At 40.7% G+C, this 16,168-nt stretch overlaps 1 long non-coding RNA gene across 1 annotated transcript in view; it reads left to right on the top strand.

Moving 5' to 3' along the window:
* LOC132209507 (uncharacterized) overlaps positions 1-16,168 on the top strand; it is a 53,240-nt gene that overhangs the window by 23,458 nt on the left and 13,614 nt on the right. The window contains exon 2 of the long non-coding RNA XR_009445634.1: positions 15,779-15,845. This is a non-coding gene — a long non-coding RNA (uncharacterized LOC132209507). The remainder of the gene's footprint in view (positions 1-15,778; positions 15,846-16,168) is intronic.

The following is a 16,168-nucleotide window of genomic DNA, read 5'->3' as shown; positions in this document are numbered from 1 at the left end:
TGTAAAATTAGATGGAAATGTGAGTTGTGAGGAAGATGCAGTGAAGCTTCAAGTGAACTTGGACAGGTGACATGAATAGGGAAGAGCATGGAAGATGGAATACAATAATGTGACTACATGCAAAGCTATCCATTTGCTTTGAAAAAAACAGAATGAATATTTCTTCAGTAGTCAGCGTTCAGGGAGTGTTAATGTGAAAAGGAACCTGGGTATCCATGTTCATAAGTCACTAAAAGCTGACACTCAGATATAAGTTTTGAGGAAGGGTCACCAGGCCCGAAACATTAACTCTGAATTTTTTCCTCACACCTGCTGCCAGACCTGCTGAGCATTTCCAGCAACTTCTGTTTTTGTTCCTGGCTTACAGCATCCAAAAAGCAGTTCTTTTGCTTTTGATTCCGATATAAATATCAATAAAGAAAGCAAACTGTGATTTGGGCTTCAAAGCCAGAGGATGTAGTAGACAAGTAAAGATGACTTGCTGCAATTGTATAGCCTTGGCGATGCTGCTCCTGGAGTATAGCGTACAGCTTTGGTCTGCTTATCGAAGGAAAGTTATAGAAGGAGTGCAACAGAAGTTCACCACACCAAACCCTAGGATGACAGGCTGTCTGATGTGAAGAGATTGCAGAAACTGAGCCGGTATTCTCTCGGATGAGGTGATTTCATTGAAACTTACAAAGATCTTACAAGGTGTAATAGGGTGAATATAGATATGACAGTTCCACTGACTGCTGAGTCTAGAACCAGGGAACATAATCCCAGAACAAGTGGTAGGCCAGTTTAAGATTTAGATTGGGGAGCTTTTTGCTCAGAGAGTAATGAATCTTTGGAATTCTGTACTTCAAAGGACTGGAAGCTCAACCTTTGAGCGCAGTTAGAACTCACTACATTTCTGGAGACTAATGTCAGCAAAGGATATGGAGATAGCGTGGGAAATTAATGTAGATGATCAACCATGATGTAATTGAATAGTGGAACATGCTGGATGGGCCAAAAGGCCTTCTCCTTTTCCTATGTTCTGATTTCCAATAAATCAGGTAACCAACACTTGTTCAGTGAGAAATGTAGAAAAAACTATCAGAAGCAGTATCTAAAAATGAGGTGGGATAAAGCTACCCTGTTCCCTTCCCTCTGCAATGCACACGAAATAACATTCTCACGTGAAGTGCCTGTGGCCTCGGCCCTTTGCAAACCTGGACCTTGAGAACATCACTCAGGCAGCATGGTAGCCTTAGTGCTGCTGGTCTCTGATTTTCTGGCAGTGTTTGCTAGGCAGAACCAAAGTCCCCTCCCCTGCTCCACAACTGGGCTCACCAATACCTGATGGGTATCTGGTCTGATCTGCCTTCTCAAAGGAACGGGCAGTGCAGGTTTCTTGCCTGCTCTCCAGCCACACATGAGACTCTTGTTGCCGTAGAAAGGCTCCACCTCCAAAATGACATGCATGCTAACCAGAGGCAGTTTGCTTCCTTCAATGAGTGGATCAGATCGAAGCTTTGCATTCCCACTGCAACTGTTCATAAATTGCTATGGACAGTCAAAGCAACAAATGGGAGAAAGTGGCTCCATGAACATCCCATTCTCAGTTATGGCAGAGCCCAGCAAATGAGAGTAATTGGGTAGGATTAAACTATTCATAACTACTTTTAGAAATAGTGAATAAATGTTCAATGTTGACATCCTCCTGAGGACTCTATCATCACAGACATCTGCCTTGAGCAAATTCATTGAGCACAGCAAAGGCTATGGCCCCCAAAGACATCCTTGGTGTAATGCTGAAGATTTATGCTCTAAAATTGACTATGTTTTTAAATGAGCTATTCTAGTACATTTACAACAAACGCGTCTACCCAATAACATAGAAAATATCCCCAGTTTGCCTTTTCCATATAAAAACAGTGTCCCATTAGTCATCTGCAATGGGACAGAAGGCATAATCAATAATATGATCAAATGTCATTTATTCTCTAATAATCACCTCACTGAGTTTCATTAAGTTTCTCCAGGACCACTCAGATCCAGACAGCTTTGATTCAAACTAGGATGTAACAGTAGAGAGTGATAAAGAAAGAAAGAAACTAAGTGCTCCAAGATAATAAAATATGAGGCTGGATGAACACAGCAGGCCCAGCAGCATCTCAGGAGCACAAAAGCTGACGTTTCGGGCCTAGACCCTTCATCAGAGAGCTCCTTTTGCTTTTGTTCAACAGTTTACAGCCTCCAGTGACTAGTTCTTATTTTGGCAAAGGGGAAGTGGCTGTTTAGTGAGTAGCTAGTAAATTATTCTACTTGTTATGATTGCAATAAACAGTTTTTCAAGTTACAGTGTGGTAGGTCATCTTGGCCAGTTGAATGCTCAAACTACAGCATGTGGGAATTCATGGACACATCATGTATCCTGGGCAAACATTTCTGCAGGAGGGCACACCAGCTGCACAAGTTCAACACTGGAATTTCGAAATTCAAGTAGTGGCTGGTGTGAAAGTTCTGCCTCCATGAAAGAATGATAATGAATAGCATGTTTCGGGAAGTGATCATGTTACAGGTCAGGAGTTTATAAGCAAAAAGGGAATAGCTCACTACCAACTAGCCCAAGACAAGCACGCTGGAGACAGTGCCACAGTTATTGACTATATCTTGGTTGCTAATTGGTTTTCTATTTTAGATACTGGTGACAGAGATGGCTCCTTGGGGCAATGCAGTCAGTGCCAAGTTTGTGGCACCATGGACAATTCAGATATATGGAATGGGATGGTGAAGAGTGGATGAACAATTGTAAAGGGAGTTCCATAGTCAGCAGATTAAACAGATGTTTCTGCTCAGTAAAAGTGACTGCAGGATGGTGTGAATAGTAGTCGGACATGTTTCAAGGAAGGCGAGTATCCAGAGGTTGAGGTCTACATTGGTATCAACAGCATAAGTGGGAAGAGGGATAAAGACAGATTTTAGGGATTGAAGAACAAAATTATAAAGCAAGACCTCAAAACAAGTAATGTCAGGATTAGTTCCTGTGCGATATGCAAGTGAACATAGGAAGAGGATGATTTATCAGTTGAACATGTGCATGGAAAACTCGAAATGGGAAAGTGGTCACCAGATCTCTCAGGCTCTCTGGGGGATCAGTTCTTCACGAGCTGGATAAGTTACACCTCAACATGACTGATATGTTTACAAGGGGATTTGCTGGCACTGCTGAGGAGGGCTTTACTAACTTGTTGGAGGGCAGGAATTTTGAGAAAAAGCTCAACTGGGACGAAGTAAAGCTGGTAAGAGTAGATAAAATCAGCGAGTGAAATTATAAAGCAAGAGAAATGAAGGTGAACATTAACTAAGCTTAGAATGTGGAGTAGTATCAACAATATAAAGGTAAGGGCACTCTGACTGAATGTACACAGCATTCACAACAGGACTGATGATTTGAAGGTACAGATGGAAGAAATTGGGTATAATCTAACTGCCATTGAGTAAACATGGCTATATGGTGAGTGAGACTATGACATAAATATTCAGGGATATTCAACATTTAGGAAGGACGGGCAAAAAGAGGTTCACTAGACTTATTTCCAGGATGGTACTAATATCTAATAAAAAAATGAGGGAGGCTGGGCCTGTACTCTCTAGAGCAGCAGCCTTCATCCTTTTTAAGTAGAAAATCACTTCTTGAATTTAAGAGCAATACAGGATCTACAGTTAAGAAAATATAAAAGAAACAGTATTTTTAATAGTCATAGGGTAATGGGAGAACACCCTTCAGCCTATTGAGTCAAAAACAACCACCTAATCATCATCAGTGATAATTGAAACTGCAGATGCTGGAGAATCCAAGATAACAAAGTGTGGAGCTGGATGAACACAGCAGGCCAAGCAGCATCTTAGGAGCACAAAAGCTGATATTTCGGGAAACATCAGCTTTTGTGCTCTTGAGATGCTGCTTGGCCTGCTGTGTTCATCCGGCTTCACGCTTTGTCACCTAATCATCATAATTCATTTTCTTGCTCTTGGCCCATAGCCTTGTATGTGTTGGCACTAAATCTAAAATCAACTATGCATAATTAATCTGTGGTCTACAAGTTTCAAGATGACAACTGTGACTGCACGTTATCTACCTATGTTTAACACAGTATGGAGCTGGAGGAACACAGCTGGCCAGGCAGTGTGAGAGGAGCAGCTTTCCTGCCTGGCTTGCTGTGTTCCTCCAGCTCCATACTATGTTATCTCAGACTCCAGCATCTTCAGTTTTTACTATCTACCTGTGTTTTGAAGACTGGGTTGCAGTTTAAGACTGCTAGTCATGTATAGTCCATCAAATGGGCATCTGTGAGTCAGGTTAGACTTCATTATCCTCATTTGGAAGAATACTGACTCACAGCAGTATGTAGAATCGAAGTAAACGTTCACAAGGTGTAAAAGCAAAGAATCATAGAAGCAATTATTTTTCTCTGTTTATCAGTCCCAAAAACTCACTGTCCCTTGAACTGACTTTCAGTTTAATATCATTTGGCAAAATAATTACCTTCATTATCAACTCCACTGCTTTGCAAATCTGATGGAATTTGGCAACCAACTCACATCAGATCCAGTTTCAATTTGAATGAATTCACAGCACTGGTCATATGTGTTAAATCTCTGTCCTTTTCCTTGCACTTCATGATTCAGCTTGTTGAGTTTTGATATCATGACTCCAAATTCAGCAACCATGCCTTGCCTGACAGTTCAGTGTGCACATTCCTTGATTTAAGAGAAGTGATAATCTTAGGTAAGATCTAGCTTTACAAGACCTACCCCTGATTTAGATCAGCATAGGGGATTAATATGCTGTAGGCTGTAATGAAATTCATCGAGTGATAAACAGTGCTGAAGGGCTCGTGGTCAAGTTGAATTACAATCTTAACAACAACTTTTGTTTCCTGAGCGCTGTCCATAGCTTTACTTGCTAATGCTTGCTCGTGGAATATCTCATGGCAGTTCACAAAAGAGGGGTAATCATTGTATTTTTGCAAAAACGGTCCTAAGTCTGCATTTGTTCCAAGCATGGCTGGTGCATCTTCAATTGTGATAGAAAGCAGTTTCATCCTTAAAATTTTTTTGTTTTATCAAGCACATACCTTTGGAATTCATTGTAGATATCCTCATTGCTTGTTCTCTCTCTAAGGGGCTAAAGGGTGAGAATATCCTCTTTAGTTTTTACGTCTTTAAAAATCATTCTCAGAAAAGCAATCAGTTGGGCCATGTCAGTCATTTTGATGGATTAATTGAATTATATTATGAGGCTGTCACAGTCCTTCGTGCCCTGTTGTAGTTGCTGAAAGACATCTTTGGATGAAGATTCCACTTATCTTGCAACTGGGTAAGTACAAAGTATCATGTTCTGGATTTCCATTGGTCCACCATTATTACAAATTTAAGTCTGTAAAGGTATTGGTGGAACTTCTTAACTGCCAAAGCTTCCTTCTCTGTTTGGGAGTATTTGTGGTCAGAATTAGCCACGGCCTTGGATGCATACATTGTTGGATGTTCCTCTCCACTTGGCCACCTATGAACTAATACTAACCCAGTGTTGTACGGAGAGGCATCACATGGCATTACCAGCTCTTGCTTGGGATCATAGAGCACCAATACCTTAGAAGATGATAGCTGTTTCTTCACTTCCCTGAAAGCTATGGCTTGACTATGCAACCATTTCCAAGGTTGACCGTTTTTAATGAGTTGACACAAAAGTGCCAGGATGGAAAGCAGGTTATGTATGAACTTTCCCTAATAGTTCACTAACCCTAAAAAAGACCTAAACCCTGGTGCAGAGATGGGAGCCAGGGCTCCTTTGATCACCCTCACTTTGTCTTCCAACTGGTGTAATCCAGTCTTGTTGACTCTGTAACCGAAGCGGGTCACTTGTGGCGCCTGAAACACACATTTTTCCCTATTAAGACATACGTCCGTCTGGGAGAAAAATTTAAGGGCTATGTCCAAGTTCTCTAAGTACTCTTTATTGGCCTTTCCTGCTTTTAGCACATCATATTGACTAGGAAGCAATTCCATGATTCTGCAAGGCCTGTCCAGTGCCATTTGCCTTATGGGCAAAAATGGAGCCAGAAATCAGGAGGCTGGAAAGTGAAGGAATCATCAAACCAGTCTGATTTGCAGAATGGGCAGCACTGATTGTACTAATTGTGAAGCTCAATGGGTTGGTTCGCATTTGTATTGGCCCTTCCTGCTTTTAGCACATCATCTACATAAATCGCAAACTGGAGTAGACTTTGTAAAATGTTCTACATCATCTGCATAAAAATTGCACAGGCTGATGTAACACCACATTGCATTCTCATATATTGGTACAAACCTTTGTGGGTATTAATAGTGGCTTACTTTGGGAATCCTCATCTAATTGTATGCATGGCTCATGTCAGGCTCAAATAAGGATAGTTGTCCCTCCCAGCTTTGCATATAAATCCTCTTTGTGAGGGATTGGGTATTTATCAATCTGCAAAAAGCGGTTTACTGCTTTTTAAAATCCCCACAAATGCGAACCAACCCATTGAGCTTCACAATTAGTACAATCAGTGCTGCCCATTCTGCAAATCAGACTGGTTTGATGATTCCTTCACTTTCCAGCCTCCTGATTTCTGGCTCCATTTTTGCCCATAAGGCAAATGGCACTGGACAGGCCTTGCAGAATCATGGAATTGCTTCCTAGTCAACATGCAAGGTGATCTTGACTCCTCTGATAGCCCCAAAAGCTTCCTGAAAAACCTCTGGGTATTTAATTAGGACTTCATTCAGGCAGCCATTTTCTACTTGAAAAATGTTGAGCCAATCAAGGTGAATCTTTCTCAACCAAATTTGTGGCAAAGTCTTTGGCAAACCTAAGGGTTGGAGTCCAGAGCAAATTTTGTTAAAGACTGGTTCTGCAATCACTGAAACAGTTATGCACTATCAACCTCCATGAGAACCGGGTCACCATTTAACCAGACATTTATTTTGATTGACTCTGATTTGGATGTTGCCAAGCTATTTAACTTCCAAACCAAATGTAGGGGGATATTCCAGGGTGTGTACATTCCTGGGTACCAGCCGATGAGTTCTCTTTCTCAATTTAAGTCTAGTGGGATTCTTTTACTGTCTCGAGTCTGCATACTGGCAGCAACTACAATGGTTTGCCAGCCTGAATCCTGAGGAAAATTAGGCTTTGCTCTGTTTTGCCATTTTGCTGCAGGTTGACCTCGGGTCCCTCTGCTCAGGGTATGTCCTAAGTGAGGCTATGCAATTGCCTTCACTCAAAACGTGTTCCATCAGCTCAGTCTGACTAGCGAGGGTGTCCATTCCTGCTACTCATATGCTCCACTTGCTGCATTTTCCAATGATCAAGCCAGTTGTGGTGCCTGTTTGAAGTCTAACTGGGCATCAGCTAATAAGCACTTGGTAACATCAATAATCCCATGTACCGACAGTCTCTCAGCATCTCATTAGGGGTTAAATCAAAGTCATATGTCTCTGCCAATCATCTTAACCGAGGCAAAAGTCCCGGTATAGCTTCCCCTGCTCCTTGAATTGCAGAGTAAAACCAATAGCATCTCAGAATTAGTGGAGGCTTGGGGTTGTAATATTCTTCAACTAAATCCATCAACTCTTGAGAGGTTTTAGTATCTGATGCTTCTGGGAAAGTAAGGCTCCTATCAATCAAAAAAGCTGCAGCTCCACAAACTGTCAAACTGTCAAACTGCTTTTCATCTGCCTCAAAGTCATTTGCATGGAAAAAATAATGTATTCTTTCCACATCCTGGGCTCAGCCTTTGATGGCAGGATCAAATGAGCGAAGCTTTCTAACTAACAGCATGATTAAAGTTTTGGCAAAGCTCTGTAGCTTGGGCTGTGGATGAGGTTGTTGACTTGCTCGCCGAGCTGGCTTGTTTTTGTTCAGATGATTCGTCACCATGCTAGGTGACATCATCAGTGGAACCTCCGATGAAGTGATGTTATTCTACTCCGCTCAGAATTTATACTGTCTGGTCCATACTGTCATTTCTGGTTTTGATTTGTATGGGTTGGTCTTTGGGGTCCCATTCTATGTTTCTTGATTGAAGAATGGGTAGAGAACTAGGAATTTCTGTGTGTGTCTATATTTGGCTTGGGATACTGTGGCTACTTTGTCCCAGTTAAATTCCTTAATTCCTTAATACCTGTACATTCAGACAATGAAGGCCATCAATTTAACTGGGACAAAGTAACCATTGTAGCCCAAGCCAAACATAGACACGCATTGGAATTCCTGGAGGCATGGTTCTCCACCCATACTTCAATCAACAAACATATAGAAGTAGTTCCCATATACAAACCCATACAGACCAAAACCAGAAATGATACAACTCACCGTAATGGACTGGACAGTATAAATTCCAAGTGGAATAGAATAACTTTGCTTCATTGGACGCTCCACTGATAACATCATCTACCATGGCGATGAAATGTCTGAACAAAAACAAGCCTAGTCGGTGAGCAAGTCAACAACCTAACAGCTTGATGCCAGAAATGTTTACCCCAACTCACAGACGACTGTTGCAAGCGAATTTATTCATGAGCATGCTTTTCTCCAGTCACCATTGTAATAACTCCTACAGAGGCTGGTATCATGTTAAGCTTTATTTCCATGTGGAACACCTTTGACACTGATCCAACTTCCTCAGATCCAGCTCTCGGCGTGAACAGAACCACTGACATTCCTGTTTACATCTGTCAGCCGGAGCTCTCTGACTAAACCAGATAAACAGCCCAATCAGGGAACTCATCTTCTGTGAGGTCAACCCTGGCTGATCTGATTAAATTTACTAAAATCACTTCTCCCTATAGTCCATGACATCATTCCAGTTACATTGCAGATAGGCCTCTGGATCCACACCCCTAGAACATCCAGAATGCTGCTGGCTGCTTTCGCGTGTGGACACACAGGAGGTCACTTCTATGGCTGTGATTTGTTTCTGAGGCTCCTGTTCAGCTTGCATTGCTCAAATGTGAGAGTTTTCCATAACTTTTCTTCCTGTATGGACCTGTTCAATGAGCAGCTGAAGACAATAAAACCGCAGGGCTACAGAGAAGTGACAAAGGTAAAGCAGTGGCCGAGCTACCTCTGCATAGAGTGAGTACGCATGATTCATACATGAGTTCCCAATACTTTTTTAATCATTTGCTCATTTTTCCACCACAAAATGTACTCCATAATGATAGTCTACCTGGGCCAAACTGAAACACAATGCCACAAGCTGGGAAACCCTGTTAAGAGCATGCACTTTTTTCTAGCTTCACTATGTCCAGAAGCAGAAGTCATGCATGTGGGATGGTAGTAAAAATGTGGACAGTGGGTGGGCAATAAGATTGACTTTGTGGGGTAAACAAGTCAACCACGGCTCAAAATGCTCAACGCATCATAGAATCCTTAGTGTGGAAGCTGGCCATTTTCCATCTATTCCACACTGACATTCCAACAATTATCCCACTCAGACCCCTACCTCTCTACCTGTAACCCTACAGTTCCCATAGCTAGCCGACCTAACCTGCATACTATAGGCCAATTTTGCGGAGGCCTGTCCACCTTACCTGTACATCTTTGGACCATGTGAAGAAATCAGAGCTCCTGGACGAAACCCAAGCAGACACAGGGAGAATATACAAATTCCACACAGTCAGTCACCCAAGGCTGGAAACAAGTGGAGCAGTAGTGCTAACCACTGTGCTACTGTAAATTATAGATGATCTAATATATACCTATAAAATACTTAAACCGGAAAAACAGGGCAGATACAACAAAAATGTTTAGTCCTGGCCAGCAGTCCAGATTCAGGAGATAGAATTTCAAAATAAGGAGGATGCCACTTAGGATCAAGATGAGGTGAAAGTGTTTTGAATCTTTAGAATTTAATCACCCAGAGGCTGTGGAAGCTTAGTCTTTGAATATGTTTAAATTCAAGATTGACAAATTTCTAATTACCAACAATGTTAAGGGATGTGTGGGCACTGTGAGAAAAAGACAATGGAATGGATGATCAACCATGATCAAAATGAAAGATGCAGCAGGTTCAATTGCCTACATTATCTACCCCTGCTCCTTTGTTCCTATGTCTCATGCTCCTAATTAAGAAATAAAGTGGTGTAACAGTTGAGAAGATGTTCGGATGGGGAGGGAACTGTACAGTGATTATGGATCAATGAATTAAGGTGAACTTTCTAATCCATATTATGGTTATTTAGTAAACCATTCTATCTGTGAGTCCTTCAATTACATCATCCTTCCTTCCTCACCATCCAAGGCTCCAAATACACCTTTGAAGGGTGAAGCAGTGATTTATCTGCATTTCATCCAATTTAGTCTACTGTAAATGCAGAGGGGTGGCCATTTGTGAAACGCCTCTGTTTGGTCCATAAAAATGACCTCTAGTTTCCAATTGCCTGCCACTTCAACACACCATCATGTTCCCATGCCAACCGTTCTGTCTTGGGCCTGCTGTGTTGCTCCTGCAAGGATCAACACAAAGTGGAAGAATGACATCTCATCTTCCGCCCAGGTGCTTTACAGGCCTCCCTGCTGAACATTGAGCCTAACAATTTCAGAACATGAACATATGTGAATACTGTTTAACATAGAAGAATATTTATCTTCAATTTCCTTTCTCACAGGATCTTCATCACCGCATCTGTTGTAATGATGCCATCTTCCATAGGGATGAAGGGGTTGGCGGGTGCACAGAAATACCCACCTTTCTCTTCAACCAAGGACTCCCTATTAGCTCGGTTGACAGGACCCTCAGCTCTATTTAGCCCATTTCCCAAAATTCTGCCCACACTCTATCCCTTCCCTACCACAACAGCAAAAGGATCCCCTTTGTCCTCACTTGCCAGCCCACCAGCTTTTGTATTCAAAGCATCATAAGCTTTCATTTCCAATACCTCCAGCGGATTGCCCCCATCTGATACAAATTCCCCTCCCCTCCCTTGTCAAAATTCTGCAGGGACCATTCACTCCAGCATATCCCTGTTCATTCCTCCTGCACTCCCAACACCTACCCACAGCATCTTCCCCTGCAATCACAGAAGTTGCAAAACTTGCCCATTTACCTCCTCCTTCCTCACCATCCAAGGCTCCAAACACACCTTCGAAGGGTGAAGTTCTGATTTACTTGCACTTCATTCAATTTAGTCTACTGTAAACACAGAGGGGTGGCCATTTGTGAAACACCCCGTTTGGCCCATAAAAATGACCCCGGGCTTTCAGCTGCCTGCCACTTCAACACACTATCATGTTCCCGTGCCAACATTTCAGTCTTGGGCCTGTTACAGTGCTCAAGCGAGGTTCAACACAAATTGGAAAAACAATATCTCATCTTCCCCCTGGGTACTTTACAGCCCTCACTGCTGAACATTGAGTTTAACAATTTTAGAACATGAACACATTCTTCCATGTTCATTACCCAGTCCAATATCCAGGGGTCTTGTTCTGTATAGTTTGCCATCAGTGTAGCCAATCCATTTTTGACTCTTCATGCCTCCCATTCTACATTTATCTCTCTCCCAGCTTATCATCAGAAATCCCTTTGTCTGCCTCTCTTTTTTTCTCTCTCTCTCTTTGGGCACTTTCTCCATCTATTTGACTCACTGCCCTGTCCACCCTATCATTAGTTGAAAAAGCACCATTTTCCAGTTGCTTTCAGCTCTGATGAAGAGTCACTGAACTTGGAACATTATCTGTTTTTCTCTTGACAGTTGCTGCCAGGCCTTTTCAGTTTCTCCAGCACTTTTTGTGTTTGTGAGTAACTTACCTTCAGACTCCCCAGAGCCTGTCCATTTTCTGCAAGGTATAAGTCAGGAGAAGGATGAAATTATCTCAAATTAGCTGGATAAGCGTAGCTGCAACAGCACTGAAGAATCTCAAGACTGTCCAAGGCAAAGCAACCCACTTGACTGGCATTTCCCCACCACTGATGCACAGTGGTGGTAGTCTGCACCATCTATAAGTTGTACCGCAGCAAATCAGTAAATCTCGTTCGACAGCATATTCTAAAAACTCTACCACCTAGAAGGACCAGGCAGTATAAGTGTTGGAGCATTGATTCAGAACTCCCTTCCTAACAACACTCTGTCTGTACCTACTATCTGTGGGCTGCAGTGATTTAGGAAGGGGATTGCCTGTCACCTCTCAAGGCAATAAATGCTGGCCTAGCAGGCAAAGACATCACTTGAATAAATAAATAAATATAACCACAAATTTTTTTTTTAGATAACATCGGAATTCTCTCCAACTAATATTTTTAGCATTCCTATTCCTAGTTATATAACCTAGCTATAACCTTGTGAGGTTTTGTCATGTCTAAGAGAAACTCATTTCTCTGGAGGACTTCACAATTTAGTAAAACAAATTCGACTAAACTTTATCCATCTACTGGTTCAACTAGTGTCCCTTCCAAAGAATGCCTCTGAAGATAAATGAACAGAGGGAGCAATTAAAGTAAGAAAAAACCTGCAGATTGGCTGACATGATTTAAGTTTTCTACTGAAGCTGTTTGTCATTTTGTCTCTTATAGTCTCTATCAGAATTGACTGAAAGAGTAAACATAAATCATTATCCTAATTTATTTCACCACACTGCAACCCACGAGTCAAGAAATTGGTTTTTACTGACTTTAGGGACCTAAGTAGTCAGCATCAACTTTTTTCAACTAAGGATCAATATAATTAGTAACACTGTCCAAAATCATATTTTGCACCAGTGAGCAAATTGGCTGCTGGAAATGACAAATATCCACATTAGTGATCATTGAACACAAAGATAGCAAACTTCCACTAAAAATTCGAACCACCTATGTTTTTGTAAGTCCTTATAAATTTTAAGGCCATCATACTTGTGTAGCTGAAAGCAGCCCATTTGCAAAAATAATTACAGAAGCTTTATGCAGACTAGCTAAAACCAAAGTATAAAAGCAGTAATCTAAATGCATCATTATCACTGCTTATTTAAAGTAACTATTTTTCATAAAGTATAGATAAGATGCAAGTTGCCCCAGAGGAATATTCAAGTCTATTTTGCTTTATTTTCTCAGAGTATATTAGCGTCTAGAGATATTAGTTTTTTTGAAAGTGAAGTTAAACTGATAAATTAGACCTCATTTATTGAACAGCAGTTAGAACCAATTGTCAAGGGAGTCATTTGACACCTTTGAACATCCTGCTAACTTAATTGGTGATAGTTTGGGGTTGGAGGAAACATTTAAGCATGTAGCAGCACTCTGCAACATGAAAATGGAAAAAAGCAAGCTTTTGCTCTCTGACAAGGGAAGTCATATATAGATTTTTGTGTCCATTGTTTTGGCTTATTTGTGTGTGCTTTACTCAGTCAATCAAATATAATTGACACCACTGGGTTCTACTGTTTTGTGGATGACAGGAGTTAATGCAAGAAAAAAAAGCTGCAAGTAAACTTATCTGTGGAAGCTGTGAAAAGGTTCTTGCCAGGGCTGTGACATTTTTTCTCAATTGCATTAATCGACAAAGTAGCAGGGCCTCAGCTTTATGATTGATACTGGTCACCTTAGCCTTTTAAGCCTGTAAAAATACCTCCAAAATAATGGTATCCATCAACAGGTACAAGCATTGCATTTTTTAATCTAAACAATAGATAAAAAATATAAGGTGGAATTTTGTTAGCAGGCTGCTTGCATGAATTAGGAACAATCCTTGCAGTAGAACACAGGACAAATTTGGGCTTCATTTAAAATAAATCAGCCAGCTTTGGATCCCTGCAGCCTGGATGAAAGCAGTCAAGCTAGTGTTCCAAATCTTCCAAAATGACCAGGAGTTTCCGGGAATCAGGAATTCCTCTTTCAAGACGATAGAGAAGGTCCAAGCAAGAGCTGACAATGGTCTTTGGCACCTTTTTGGAATTAATTTCCAGAATGAATGAAAACAGAAAATCCTTGAAATACTCAGAAATAACTTTAACGTTCTACACCATTGACCTTTATCGCTCTCCACAGATTTCATCACACCTATATCTGGAATAAAGAGCCTAATGATGACCATGAATCTGTTGCCAGTTGTCGGAAAAATACCATCTGGCTCACTAATGTTCTTTAGGAAAGGAAACTGCCATCCTCACTTGGTCTGGCCTAGATGTGACTCCAGACCCACAGCAATGTGGTTGATTCTTAACTGCCCTCTGGGCAACCAGGGATGGACAACAAACTTTGGCCTAGTCAGCAATGCACTCATCCTGTGAACAAATTGAAAAGAATTCTGATTTTATTTCAGATTTTCAGCTGTAGTACTTTGCCTTTTGATTAATTAATTAAGTGCCACATTAGTCACTGATCCATGAAAAAACAATTCTACAACAGTATTATTAGCCAGACAAGGACTTTATTAACAATTGTATGGAACCAAGATAATGTTACATTATCTTGTAATACCTAACTGTTGGTACTTGTGTATTATTGATAGATTACCAAGTACACCTTGGGTATCATATATGGAGGTTACTTTCTAATTAATTTCATTTTCAGGCTAACAATTTTATTGGGTTCCTAGATCAATTTAACTGATCCTATTCAGGAATAGTTAGTAGTCACCATTGAAAGATTGAACAGGCTGGGACTCTTTTCTCCAGAAAAGAGAAGACTGAGAGACCTGATGGACATCTTTAAGCTTATGAAGAGGATACAGCTGATACAGAAAAGATGTTTCCACTTGCAAGGGAGACTAGGCTATGGACTCTTCATATAAACTCGTAACTCATAAATCCAGCATAGAATTCAGAAGAAATACTTTACCCAGCGATTAGTTTGAATGAGGAACTTGCTCCCATGAGGGACAGCTGAGTCAACAAATATGGATGCATTTAGGGAAAGTTAGATGAACTTATAAGGGAGAAAATACTAGCTGAATATGAGCTTGATGAAGTAGAGGTTCATGTGGAGCACAAATAACAGCATGGGCCTGTCAAGCTGAATTCCCTGTTTCTGTGCTGAAAATACAATGTAACACCAGTAGACTAATCTCATTTTTAAGCATTCTGTGACAAACTCTGTGAGTACTGTAATCTTAAATACATTTCTTGTAAACTTTTATCTTTGGTCTATGGCCCTAACTTGAATCGGAGCATATAACTCTGATTGACAAAATTCTCATGAAATATATGAACTAAAGATTCACAAAAGTAAGTTCAGTCAGTTTCCAAGAGATGCCTTAAGACAGAAAGGTATCTCTATCATCCTCCTCGTCATGCATTTTCTTTCATTAGTACCAATGGAACAATTTTTATTTAAATTTTAACTATTAGTAGATGAAGAAAGCATGAAGGATTTTCTAGTTAATGAGAATTATCTGTAAATAGCTTTTTTTTAAATGAAGTACAATCTAGAGCAGCTTCTCCAGAGAAATTATTGTTAGATGAAGTCACACTGAGGTAAATATTTATCTTAAAGTTTGCATTTTGTAAAACTCCATCCAGTCTAAAGGCCAACATGCGACACTATTTTTAATCCTAACACAGGAGCAATATTACTGTAACTTCCTTAGAATTAAGCTGGTTTTACAGTAATACAAACATTATGCGATGAAATGTGCAGTTTTCTACATTAATTGCATATTCCAAATGATTCAACCTAGCCAGATCTCACTACTTTTTACAGCAGGAAAATTTCATCAGGTAACATTGTGAAGTGACATTGAACTAACTTTCTGATAAGTCATAGATTAACATATTTAGAAATAATGCCTATCTTTTACATATTTGCTACAGATCTACGAAAAAAAGGACTATTGATAATCCTGCCAAAATGACCCAATCCCTGGTATGAACCAACTTGGTAGGTTTCTCACTTTTTGTTTAATTATTATCCTTTTTTTCACCTTGCACCTTATTTTATTGATCTGCATGTGGCTGTGACTGCATATTCCTGTAGGGATTGAAATTGCAAGTCCCAGCAAGCCTCAGAGACCTTGAGATTGATTGGCTCATTTGCACCTCAGTGGAATCCTTCTTACACCAGAGCATCATTTAGGTCTGTGTTCTTCCATCTACCTTGTTTGCTGTAAATAGCTGCTCATTATGTCAGGTCAAGCTAGTGCTGTGGCGTCATGGCTCAGTGATCGTGAGCAGCTTGCAGAATACTGCAGGGAAGCCTCTTGG

This window comes from Stegostoma tigrinum, chromosome 3 (genome assembly GCF_030684315.1).
Source record: "Stegostoma tigrinum isolate sSteTig4 chromosome 3, sSteTig4.hap1, whole genome shotgun sequence".
Classification (NCBI taxonomy): domain Eukaryota; kingdom Metazoa; phylum Chordata; class Chondrichthyes; order Orectolobiformes; family Stegostomatidae; genus Stegostoma; species Stegostoma tigrinum.
The sequence above is the reverse complement of the archived record's forward strand: the minus strand, read 5'-3'. Positions and strand labels throughout refer to the sequence as shown.